A 12,275-nucleotide genomic window follows, 5' to 3' on the forward strand; every position below is an offset into this window, starting at 1 on the left:
ACTTTCCTCTCTTCCCACCCCCCCACTTTACATAATAATTAGTATGTGAATATGCTTGTGATTTCTTCATATTATTTTAATATAGTCACAATGTAGAGACTTCAGTGAAGTTTGGAATGCCACAGAAACAGCCCTTGCTCCAGAAAATATGCAGCCTAAACAGACTGGAAAAACAAAGCACCAAGAAATAACATCATACTGATCCCATGTGGGGAGAAGCATAGTACCAAGCAACTGTCATTTCAGAAGAGATTCAAGATATTTTCAGCCAGTTTCCTGTGCCTAACAGCAGACTGCAGCAGTTGCTTCATATACTGTGTAGTAAAAGGTGAAAAAATCCAGCAGTAAGAAGTGTCATCCTTCCTCACATTTGGTTTCATTCCCCTTTCTAGGAGTTAGATACTGGCTTATTCCCTGAAGCACAAAGTTACAATCAGATAATTCTGATTATTTTTGACATTCATATATATCCAATCCCCTTCTTGAATATTAAGTTCTTTATTCTGACACTGTTCCTACCAGTGTCATCATAGCAGCCCTGTAAAGATACATCCGTATGGGTGACTTCAAGCACTTGAATTGTCTAAATCAGTTCAAATTTATGCAAGATGGATCACTTGGGTGATTTGGAGATTTCAGGAGAGGGGTGGGGGCTACGGTTTTGCCTGGTGTAGCTTATAAAGTCTGGGAAAATTAATGCAGGTCTCCTCAGCTCCAGCCTCTCCCTGATTTGCAATTACAATCCCTAGGAGGGAAGAACAGTAATCTGAAAGTCCTAAAGCTGCTAAGTGAAGGAAAACAAAATTATGCATTTAGTGAATAATGCAAAATATGAGAAAATAATGTAAGAGATGGGTGTGATGAAAATACCTTTCCTGAGGCTAAGTGGGTATTGATGTGTTTCAAACCCATAAACAGATTTGTGCATGTTCCTGGCTGAAGAGGAGTGGGGTGGAGTTCTAGGTTGTGTTATTACCTCTCTTTACATGCTCTTATTTATTGCTTCACAAGCAAAGACAGCAGCAGACATGAGCAGTGTGTTTTTTTTTCCTTCTGACCCGGGATCAGTGACAGCCATGGCAAGATTTCTCCATCCATCTGACTATTTGATGACAGGTAAAAAGATGGCTCATTATCATCACTCATTCTTCTAAATCCTTGGCTGGAGAAGCATTAATAAAGGAAGCTAATTCAGGAAAAATTAATTGGAAGCCAGATTTGGGAAGTAATTTAATCGAAAAGGGGGAAAATGGAGAGAGAAGGAAGGAATCAACCCTCTCTCAGGAGTCAACCCAGATTCTAAATTCAAATACAAGTGCATTTTTATATGAGCTCCTTCATGCAGATCTGTCCTATGTTCCATCTCTCATTGGAAGCAAAAAGGAAATTCATACATTGGTAGTTAAGTTTCAGAAGTTGTGGTGGCAACTCCCAGCCTCTGAGGATAGGTGGTATATTTTCTTGCAGGACTTAGAGCAACTCATTTATAACTACTCGTTCACTGTGTATAATCTCTTTACAAAGTCCCTGACTCTGATGCTGACAGCCTGTAAGGCAGGGTATGTAAAGAATATACATAACCCACAGGGAAGAGACAGAAGGACAGGCAGATCTGTAATAACAATTTATATGTGTAACAGTTTCATTTAAACAGTTATTTTGCCACCCTCGGTGGAGCAGGGCTCTCAAGGACTGTGGCTGTTTGAGTGGAACATATTACTGCGTCCCACTGGAGTGCTCTGTGATCTTTGTAGAAGAGGACACAGCCAGTGCAGCAAAAAATGTGTTATCTAGATTGTCCACTGAAAAACACAAGTGAAGAAATACAAGTGACTCGCCTCAAATAAAGGGGTGGAAGAGCCAGGCTAGCAGGGACAGCCATTTCTTATAATAATGTCTCTTCCAAATCCCCCAGCAAGGTACACACTGGTGAAACTTACTAGTATTACAGCCTTTTCACTTCGGGAGAAAGTTCATGAATACTAGAACACTGTGTTGAACATTAGAGGGAAATTCTTCACCGTCTTCCTGCTAAAGCAGCTTTTTGGAAACATACCAAGGGCTTTGATCCCCAAAACACTTACCTGTAAGCACTTGGGTAGTCCCATTGACTTAAATGGAATTAATCAAGTGCTTAAATTCAAGTGTTTGCAGATTAAGACTTATGTTTGAATGTTAAGATCTTATCTACAGAAGAAATTGCACCCATTTACTTAAGTGTTTTCATAAACACACCTTTATTTAAATGAATGTGATGTTACTTGTGGATGAGGCCCTAACGTGAAGAGTGGTGGCCCTACATCAGTTCACAGCAGTGTGAAGACAAGTGACAGCTCTCAGTGCTGGAAACCATCAGCAGGCGATGTGATGCTGTTATGCTCTGAAATACCCACTGAGAAGGCAATTGCCACTGTGCAGGAGGTGTGAAAGCCTCTCTGTGCCTTGTCCCTTTGCCACACACCCTCACACAACAGACACAACGAGCCATCCTACAGCCATCCTGAAGCTGGTGAGGGGCCTGGAGCCCAAGTCCTGTGAAGAGCGGCTGAGGGAACTGGGGTTGTTTAGTCTGGGGAAGAGGAGGCTCAGGGGAGACCTTATTGCTCTCTACAGGTACCTGAAAGGAAGGTGTGGGGAGCTGGGGGTCGGCCTCTTCTCACAGGTAACTAGGGATAGGGAATGGCCTCAAGTTGTGCCAAGGGAGGTTCAGGCTGGAAATGAGGAGACATTTTTTCTCAGAAAGAGCAGTCAGGCACTGGGACGGGTTGCCCAGGGAGGTGGTGGCATCACAGTCCCTGGGGGTGTTCAAGGAAAGGTTGGACGTGGTGCTTAGGGACATGGTTCAGTGGGTGACATTGGTGGCAGGGGGATGGTTGGACCAGGTGATCTTGGAGGGCTTTTCCTACCCTAATGATTCTATGATCCAGAACCGCAGACCCGCATAGCAGGGTAACTACCGCGGTGGGCTCAGTAGGAAACTTCTGAAACTGCAGGGACAGGGAATTTCTGCACCCGAGACGGTTCCTCCCCGAGGCCCTGCCTGACCCCGTCCCCGTCCCCCGCCCCGCGGCCGCTCCTCCTCCTCCGCCCCCTGCGGCCCCAGCCGGCCCGGCGGAGGCGGGGGCCGTGCTGGCGCCGCGGCAGCCCGGTGTGCTCGGGGAAGGTGCGTGTTCGCTCCCCTCCTTCTCCTCCTCTTTCTCCTCCTCCTCCTCCTCGCAGGGAGCCGGGCGGGGCGGGGGTTCGGGGGGCATCCTGCGGGGAAGCTCGCCCGGGCACCCTCGCCGCTCTGCGGGGACCGCTCCTGTGGCTGAGGATGGGGGGGGGCGGAGGCCGCCATCTTGTCCCGGAGCCGGCTCCCCCCCGACATGGCGCCCTTGGGTGCTGCCATGCCCTGCCCTGCCTTGCCCGGCTGGGGGGCGGTGGGTCGGAGGGGGCAGCCGTCAGCCCTGCTTCCCCACACACAGCCAGAAACACGTTCCTCCCGCCTCCTTCCTCTCATAGGAATTAAAAAAATATGTATAGACGTCAGGATATAGCTGGCACTACGCACGTGGGACGCGTGGTCAGCGCCCCTGCAAAGAGCCGGGCACGGTGCTGCCCCCACAGCAATGCCACTGGAAACGCGGGCGTAAATTAGATGTTACGTTTCATGGCACATCATAGCGGAGAAGTGCAAGCGTGCAAAGTGGTTTTGTGCTTCTGAGCAGGAAGCTTCAGTAACTAGTGCCGTTTAGGTTTGTTTTGACAGGAATTTATTCTTCAAAGCCTACCTTTTCCAAGTTGATGGAAAAGAGAAAAGTGTAGAAGGAGAAGGGCAGTTTTACATAAGTGTATATAATTTTATGTACGTATATACATATTTTATAGGACTACTCCATATATGAAAGAAAAGTAAGATACAAAAACCTATAAATTCTGCAAACTAAATCAGATTTTTCTAAGGAACTATTAGATACAGAGCAGCCTTTTGAATCTCATGCCTGTGTCTGACAAGCTGCAAGTCTACTTTGAGTACTACACAAGTGAAAGTTCAAAATACAAGCACTGGATTTGTATTTGATTGTTGATTACCAGCTTTTGCCTTCAAGCTGCAGAATTCTTGGGTCCTGACTTTTCCAGGTGCTGAATGAGCACCCAAAAGGCCTGTTCGTCCAGCACCTGGAATCCCGATTTTGCATTTTTTTAGGCCTCAGTTTTAAAAAATCTGTCTGTCTGGTTTTCATTCAGTTCAAAATTAGATTAATTTTTACTGTTTCTGGAAACTGTTCCACATCTGCTATCCTTTTTATATCAAAACGCTGCGAGAGTGTATTAATCTGTCGATGAAAGGGGCGTGTGTGGGTGTTTTCTCTTATAAAGCAATCTTTGGTAGGACTGTAGAACAGATTCCCTGTGAGGGAATTGGAAGGACTGCTTACATCTACGTCTTTATCTAGAATGTATCTTTCTCTTTTAGCTTGAGACATTTGTAAGATTTAAGGTATGATGACAAAGGTTGGCCTTGATTTAGCTTCAGTTATTTGTCTGCAAGGACGAAGCCATTCTCATGCTTACCTACTATCACTCCATAAAAACACATCTTCTAGTCTTGACTGGTGTTTTTTTCTGTTAGATTATTATTTTAAATAAAATCTACAATGCTTCTGTCCCCAACGAAACCCAGCAACACCTACTGTATCTGTGAGAGTTTGTAAGTCTCTTGTTTTCTTGTAAATTTTGACTCGTTTCTTCAGACATACCCGCTCTATCTTAATAGAACATATGAGTTGTGCCTTGCTATCGGTGTTGCTTTACCCAAACTTCAGTCTTTTTGATGTAGTTTGTAGAGATAAACTTGGATCAGAGCTACTGCAGCTTTACAGATTCATACTAAGCCTTTGTCTTACCTGATCTTGTTTCTTGGTGTTTAAAATATATGTAATTCTTCTGAACAGCAGAACAGTAAGATGCTAAATCAGATAAGAGCAGATTGCAAATCTGGGCTGAGGAAGAACAACCTGCCATTGACCCCTGTTGGGAGACATCTGTCAGTAAAAGCTCATATAAATTCTTATTTGTTTTATAACATGGTTTTGCAAATGCCTGCGTGTCTTTAACACCAAATCGGGAAAGGAAGTAACTTAATCTCTCATTGTTGATATAATTGCACAAACTCGTAATGCTCACAGCATTCATTTTTCTGTTCCTGCTATAGCATATAAACTTTCTTGTTTTAAGCTTGAAAACTTTGTCATGTCATTTCTTCCTGCCTTTCCAGTTGTGGGAGGATGAAGATGAAGGATGGCAGTACATCTAAGAGATAGCAGCTGCAGGGGTGAAATATTTTGCTTAAAAAAGTACTTTGTGCGTAGAAATGTACAAAACGATTACAATCTTGAAGCTCTACAGTTCTTTCTGTTCTGCCTCGACAGGAAATATTATCTGTCAAAAACTGCATTGCAGCAATCTTTCACGTTTTTGTTACCAAATGTCTACAATAATCTCAAAGTACTGAAATAAATGTAAGCTCTTTCTTCATTTGACCCCCAGTCACTTACATTTTTCACTCTGATGGCAATAGTGAATTTTTAGCTCTGATTTGTAATCTCCTAAATGCCAATTTCTTGATTAAGTCAGAATTTCAGACAGAATCTGTGGAGAATGTTCCACTCCTTTTTGTTTCGGTTTTACAATAGAAGACAAAACTGTATGTCAGCTTGAGAAAAATGTTAATCTTGTTAGCCTCTAGTTTTAAAAATGATGCTTTGGGTACCTTGATTTTACAAGAGGCATAATTTCTTTTTGAGACAGAGAGAATGGACCCGTGTTTTTGTTGTTGTGGTGGTTTTTGTTTTTAACAGAGAGCATTGAGACATTTGGATTTCTTAATTCTCATTTGGATTTCTTATTTCTGTACGGGTATTAAGAATAGCAATGTTTTCTCAGAGTCTTTTAAATCTAATTAACATAGATCTGTTTGAAGAATTTTCTCCACAGTGGGTGTAAGAGAAAAAAGTGAAAATCCTTTTGGTACTGTTGCTGTCAAGGAGGGATTCAGCTGAAGTATCTAATGAACAGGCATTCGAATTAAAACATCTCCCTGAGAAGCTGTTTGTACGTTTTGTCAAAATGTTTCTCTGTACTACCTGCTGCAGTGAGAGGTGTGGTAAAAGATCTGCGATCTTTAAACATGACTTTAAAAGATGCAAAATTTGTTTTAGAAAATAAAAATTGCAGTCAAATTGTTCTCAGTTCTTAATCTCTGAAGATGAATTCTAAATCAGGAACCTATATGTTATAGTGAGGGCATGTTAATCTTGGGTAATGTATCATAGACATTCCTTACATGATAGGAAATACAAGCAGCTAGGAAGATTTACTTTAAACTTTTCCAAGTGACCATTCTGCCTTCAGTAGAACAGTGACATTTGCCACCACTTCAGGATTTGCCCAAACTTGTTTTTCGACCCCACTGATTTAGCATCTCGTGCAACTGAGAATTGTTGTTACCCTCATGAAGTCCATTTTAGTACTGATGTGAGGAAACGGTTCTGGTTTTAATCTATTTGATTTTTCTTTTTTTTTTTTTTTTTCCAGTTGCTCATTATAGTGTCTGATCTTTTACTCAAACATAGCACTAGTACATTTCCTGCTAGAACACTGTGTATGAAAGGGAATGAGATCACTCTTCTGCCCTCCCCCAATTTTTCTAGCTTTCATCTGTTACATGTATATTGATATCCTGTGTCTTTAATTTTTGTGTTAGTTTTTTTTTCAGAGGAGGCACTTGACTGGGAATTTACATAAGACAAGTGAGTCGAAAGTAATTTTGTGTTTCAAGTAGCCCCACAAAAGGGGCTTATGTAATATTGTGCATGTGCCAATAGACATTTGAGAAAGCACTGTGCTTTTTCAAGGCCTTGAAGTGAGATCTGAGGCAGTAGACTCAGTTGGGAGAGCGGGCACTTTTTTATCCGTAGCTGTCGAAAACCAAAACATAAATTTGATTTATCTGTAATGGTTTCCCCTTCTACTCTTCACAGGTTTTGAGATTAGCATTTCTGGTCTTGCTGATTCTTACTATTCTGAATCGCAGGGCTCACCTTCTAGGGCTCTCTAGTTGTGCTCTCCCATACAAAACGTGAGTGCTCTTCCACGGCAGACTGCAAAAACACGCCTTGGAGTTCTAGTTTGTTGAAATTCTTTATTGCCTGGGAAGCAGAAAGAATTCTAAGTTACTAATTTCTTTAAGATTGATCATGTAGTGCAGTGGGTTGTTAATATTTCCTCTTACGACAACTAGATAAGCCAGAAGGGTGTACTACTCATCTCAGGTAATGTATTCAGCACTGCCAAAACATATACAGAGCAGACAATTTCTACCTTGCTGATGCACTCTGAGATACCCTAGAAGGAGAAGTCAACTTAATTTTAATTACCTGTTCAGTTTGGTTGTCTTGAAAGAGTTGTTAGGTAAGGAAAGTATAGAGGCTGTTCAGAAGCAAAAGAAAGTCTCAGGAACAGGCTGGAAAGAAATTGTGTATAGGCTCTGAGTTACTGCCCTTGTCAAATTTGGCTGCAGTTACTGCAGGGGTTTCCACCCCAGTGCCAGAGGAGGTGGAAGGAGCAGAGTTTTCAGGATGCTTTTTAGAATCCAGGCACTGCACAGTCCAACCAACCTTCCTTTGAGTAGTACGCCCCATTTTCTCCTCGGCAGTCACCTACTGGTACTAATGCTCATGATTAATTTCTGCAAACAGAGAATCAAGATGTTTTTCACTGGATTGGTTCCCAGAACCGACTTGTTGCCTGGCCACATGGGCAAGGTTCTGGTGTAATTTTGTGGAGGGCAAAGCCACAGCAGTGCTGACCTAGATGGACTTAAGCCACCACTGATCCAAACGTTGTTGCACCGTCCGTAGACTGTTAAAATACACCTACAGTGACTTATACACGTTACTACTGCAGCTAACATCTCTGATTCATGCTTTATTTCGGACTTACCAGATAGGGCTGAAGAAAAAACTTGCAGAAAGGGTGGTGATGAGCAGGAGTCTCTCCATGGCTACTCTTCAAGGAGTAACCAAATGAGGATGGATGTGCATGTTTCCAGCAAGTCGTGCTGCCCAGGCCAGCAGGTACATCTTGCAGAGTTACCTCGTGTGCAGTACAGTTGTAATTACTAAAAAGACCTGGCGTAGCCAAACCCAACACATCTGGTGCAGGTGGATCATACGGGGCTGTTGGGTGGTTGTCCAGTTTTGGACTGCTGCAGAACCACTGGGCACCTCTGGGTCCTTTAGCAAATCTGGTGGAGAGAGAGGAGAAAGTAGCTGACCTGGAAGAAATGTGGAGGGAGCAGCTTACCCTGGGGGTTGAAACAGCTTTTAAAAGTCTGCTGTGCTTATAGCAGGTGGCAACAGTGTCTTCAGCCTCACATCTTAATTTGGCTGGGACAACAAGAAGATATGGGCAGAATAAAATGATTGTTCTTTTTTTTACATATGGCTCTAGGTGAGCTGAAAACTTATTAGCAAGTCTTTTCGCCTAGAGAAAAAGGTATTTCTCAGTATTTTTTCTATTTGCGATCCTCTCATTGCTCAAAGTAGGTCTGTTTTTTTTTTTGGCCCAGAATATTGCTTTTGAGTAAAAGATAATCCTATTGACACAACAGCATGAGTTGTTTTGTGTTCGTAAGTGAGCAAGACTTTACGCTTTCCCTAGAATGGGAATTTTGGCACGGCTAGAAATGCTGATTTTTTTTTTCCACATCATACTCTCCTGTCTAATGTTGTTTATACTCTAACAATCTGTGAAAATTGCTTTATGGCTTAAGCTATTAGGCTGAAAGAAGTTTATGTGTGTGTTAGGCTTTATTTGAAGAGGTATCGGTTATCAATGGTGATAGATCCCACGTTTCTTTGATCCAAATCATAAGACAAATTTTATTGAAAGTAGAAGGGTAAAAACTAAGCCTACTAAGTGAGTCCTTTATTCGTGACCCTAATATTAAGTCAAAAGGTGAACCCGGCAGTTAAAAACCGTTTGGGCTGCGATATGTGTGCCTGTGAAGCAGATCTGGACTTTATGTGCTTGTTTGTTTTTCTGAAACCGGATCTGTTTCCTTGGGACTATGGCGCAGCCCTCCCAGCTGGCTTAGCACTGAGCTAGATACCACACGCGTGTCTGACCTGCCATCGTGCTTCTGCAGCTCTCGAGTGTTTACCGAAGCCAGAGCAGTTATTTGTGCGTGTGTGCGATAGTAAATAGGCATTTGATTTTCCAGCTCTTTTTCCTGTCCTTTCACATGCTGCTCCATCTTCTTTGGCATGGCAGTTCTCTGTTGCTTCTTTTCTCAGTGCGGTGGTATTGGAATTAAATGTAGTCAGGCGCCTGCTCCCTGAAACCCAGAGCATGCAGCCCAGTTGAGTAGCATGCAAACAGGAGTGGGAGCATGGGAAAGTTCCTTTGAAGAATGCTATATAAAAATAACTATTGCAAGCTTATCAGTATGTGAACTGTATATAAAAAAACAGATGCACGCTAGATAAATAATAATAACTCGAGTAGGCATCTAATACAACCTCCCCAAACTATCAGAGTGAAGCATGCTGTCTAACAGCTGTCCCTGCAGAGAAGCGGCACGGGAAGGATGGAAGTCAGCTAACAGGAGCCTTTTTTCCTGGAAAACATTTTCGGCTGTGGTGAGGTAACAGCTGGGCTGTGCGCTGCAAGCATCTCTGCAGCTGTGGGTGGTGGGCTGCGCAAGCTCAGCTGCTCCTCTGACAGCAGCAGGTAACTTCACTGCAGCAAAAGCTTTCATCCGGGAATTAAATGGGAAAGGAAGTTTAAGAAATGCAGGCTTTCTGCTGACCTTGCCTCTCTCCACATGTACCTATCAAAGTACTTTGTATTCAACGAGCAGGGCTGTGGTAAGCGTGGAGTAAGGGGTGTAGGATTAGCGTTGCCTTTAGTCCTGTGCCAGTGGCTCACTGGGAAGTTGTCAGAGTTGTCAGACTGCTACGTCCTGCATTGACCAAAGCACTGCACGGGGCCCAGCCCGGCTTCCAGGTGGTTTCAAAGAAGAGCTTTCTTGAGGAGCGACCCTAATAGGAAACCATGGAAACATGGGCAGGTGTGGTGAGCTTGTCATCCTGCACGGAACGCTGCTTTACTTTTATGTGAGCTCTACCTGATAGATTGACCCTGCTTGCAGGCTAATGTATGTGATAAAATCTAAACCACAATTTACGTAAGTGATTTCTAAGGGGTAATTTATGTATCCCCCAATATCAGTTGTGTTTTAATTTGGACTTGCAGTTCAGTTCATGAAGGGACTGACATTTACATCATCTGGATTCGCTGAAGGAGGCAGAGGCTGCGTTTTTTCCTCCCACTAATAACGCCAGACCCCCAATGTTAAATAGTCCCCCTGCTCATGCTGTGGACAAAGCCCCCTGAATTTTACGCCATGTGTGACAAGGCAAATGAGTGGTTTTGAAGATCACTGGTCATTTATAACTCAATCAAAGTGCTCTGAGTGGGTTGATTCTACAAGCTTTTGTCTCCTTAATGGTTGGCCTTGTGACTAGAAGCACTTAAAGGTGGCGTTCCCAGAGCTGCGTTTGCAGAGAGCTGCTTAACAGGTAGGGTAAAAGCCAGAGGTGTCCCAGCACGAGGGGACCCTGCCCAGTTTGATAGCACCATGGCTAAAAGCAATTTAAAGAGGAACTGGCTTCGCTTTTTAGCGTGTTCCAGGCCACTTCACATTTCTGTGGGAAAATCGCAACCGTAAACAAACCTACAGCAGACCCAAGAGCTTTGGGCTGTCATGTGCGAGAGCAGAAGGACAGGGTGAGCCATTTGGGGTCTGGCTGTGGAAGTGAGGGCCCTCCGGGCTCTGTGTGCTTCCTGAGCTCGAGTGCATCCTTTCTCCTGGGCCCGGTGTGTTCGTGGCAGCAGCTGGGAGCTGGCTTTCTCTAAAACAACCAGTGTAAAAACTTCCTTCGGAGTGTGGGAGCTGACACCTGCCTGTCACCTTTGTCTTACACAGTCTGAACGATGCGGCAGTGTTTAAGGCCTGGGAGGAAACCTTTAGGTGTTTTGTTTCCTCCTGTATTTCCTTGGCATCATTTAATCCGTGAGTATTACCAGTCAGGCGCAGCGGTAAAGTCATGTCAGCGTAAAGACAGATGTCTTACCATAATATTTGCGGAAAGAGGGCTGATCACCCTGTCTTTAATAGCGCTGCAGATGCTGTTCAAGGCGTGCCAGATGCTGTACGATGCGTGCCAGACAATGACACACCTGTACACCTCATCGGCTCCAGCCTGCTAAGATCAGTATCTTCCCTTCACGTGATGCTCAAGTACAGTATCAGCTTTTGTGCAGTCACATTCAAAACTGTGGTAAATATCTGGGTCAAGGAGGTGGTACCACAGCTAGTTGGACAGCTAGAACAAAGCTAGAATAAAGAACCTGTGAGTGTTTTAAAGGGTGGATCTCTGTTTCTTTTTCCAATACCGTGGGATTCAAACGAGAACTGTGTTGAGAAAAGGCAGTTTCATGGTTCATTAAACCACCTTCCTTCTCACAAATATTTTTTTGCCATTTTGGAAAGCCGTTTCCAGTGTAGCTCATAAACATCTTTTGGCATTGGTACTTTTTTCATGTATTTTGGAACTCCTGTTGGTATTTCTGTGTGTACATCTTGTGTTAACTCTGCAGGTATACCTGTGCAAGAACAAGGCATTTATTTTTGCTTGGAGAGTTACTTGTGCTAACAACATTGTCTAAATTATATTATATTATATTATATTACATTGCTTTTGATCTTTTTTTCTAAAGACTTTTTGATGAAACTTTGAAAAAAGAAAAAAATTCTGGAACCCAGTGGCTTCTCTTGAGAAATGCTACTCAAGGGCAGTGGTTAATGATCCTGAACCTGAAAACTGTACTGTACGCATATTCTGCATTTAGCTTTAGAGACAATTTGTTATGTAAGCATCTTACTAAGTAGCAAATATAGTTTATGGTAAGTGATACCATTAGTCCAGTGCTGCTATACTGAAATATTTTAATTTGAGCACGTGGGTGGGATTTAAACATATAAATTGCTAATGCGACTGCTTCTCCTGGTGATACATCTGTGGACTGAGAAATAAACATAGTCCTCCAAAAGAAGCTTTAGACTCTTGATTCCACTTTGAACATCTGCTCAGGCTTGTGCTGTTACTTTTGGCTACTTCAGAGAGAAGTTTATTCTGTTTTCAGCCTTCTGCTGAACGGTAATTCGT

At 43.2% G+C, this 12,275-nt stretch overlaps 1 protein-coding gene across 5 annotated transcripts in view; it reads left to right on the plus strand.

The window, feature by feature from the left end:
• Positions 1-3,027: 3,027 nt before the first annotated feature.
• Positions 3,028-12,275, plus strand: part of CPQ (carboxypeptidase Q) — a 192,508-nt gene continuing 183,260 nt past the window's right edge. For 2 of the 5 annotated variants that reach the window (XM_040546594.1, XM_040546601.1), the window contains exon 1: positions 3,028-3,163. The gene's annotated coding sequence lies outside the window, so the exon portion shown is untranslated. The remainder of the gene's footprint in view (positions 3,164-12,275) is intronic. The other 3 variants (XM_040546598.1, XM_040546597.1, XR_005816635.1) reach the window with 2 other exon arrangements.

The sequence above is a fragment of the Cygnus olor genome, chromosome 2, assembly GCF_009769625.2.
Source record: "Cygnus olor isolate bCygOlo1 chromosome 2, bCygOlo1.pri.v2, whole genome shotgun sequence".
NCBI classification, from domain to species: domain Eukaryota; kingdom Metazoa; phylum Chordata; class Aves; order Anseriformes; family Anatidae; genus Cygnus; species Cygnus olor.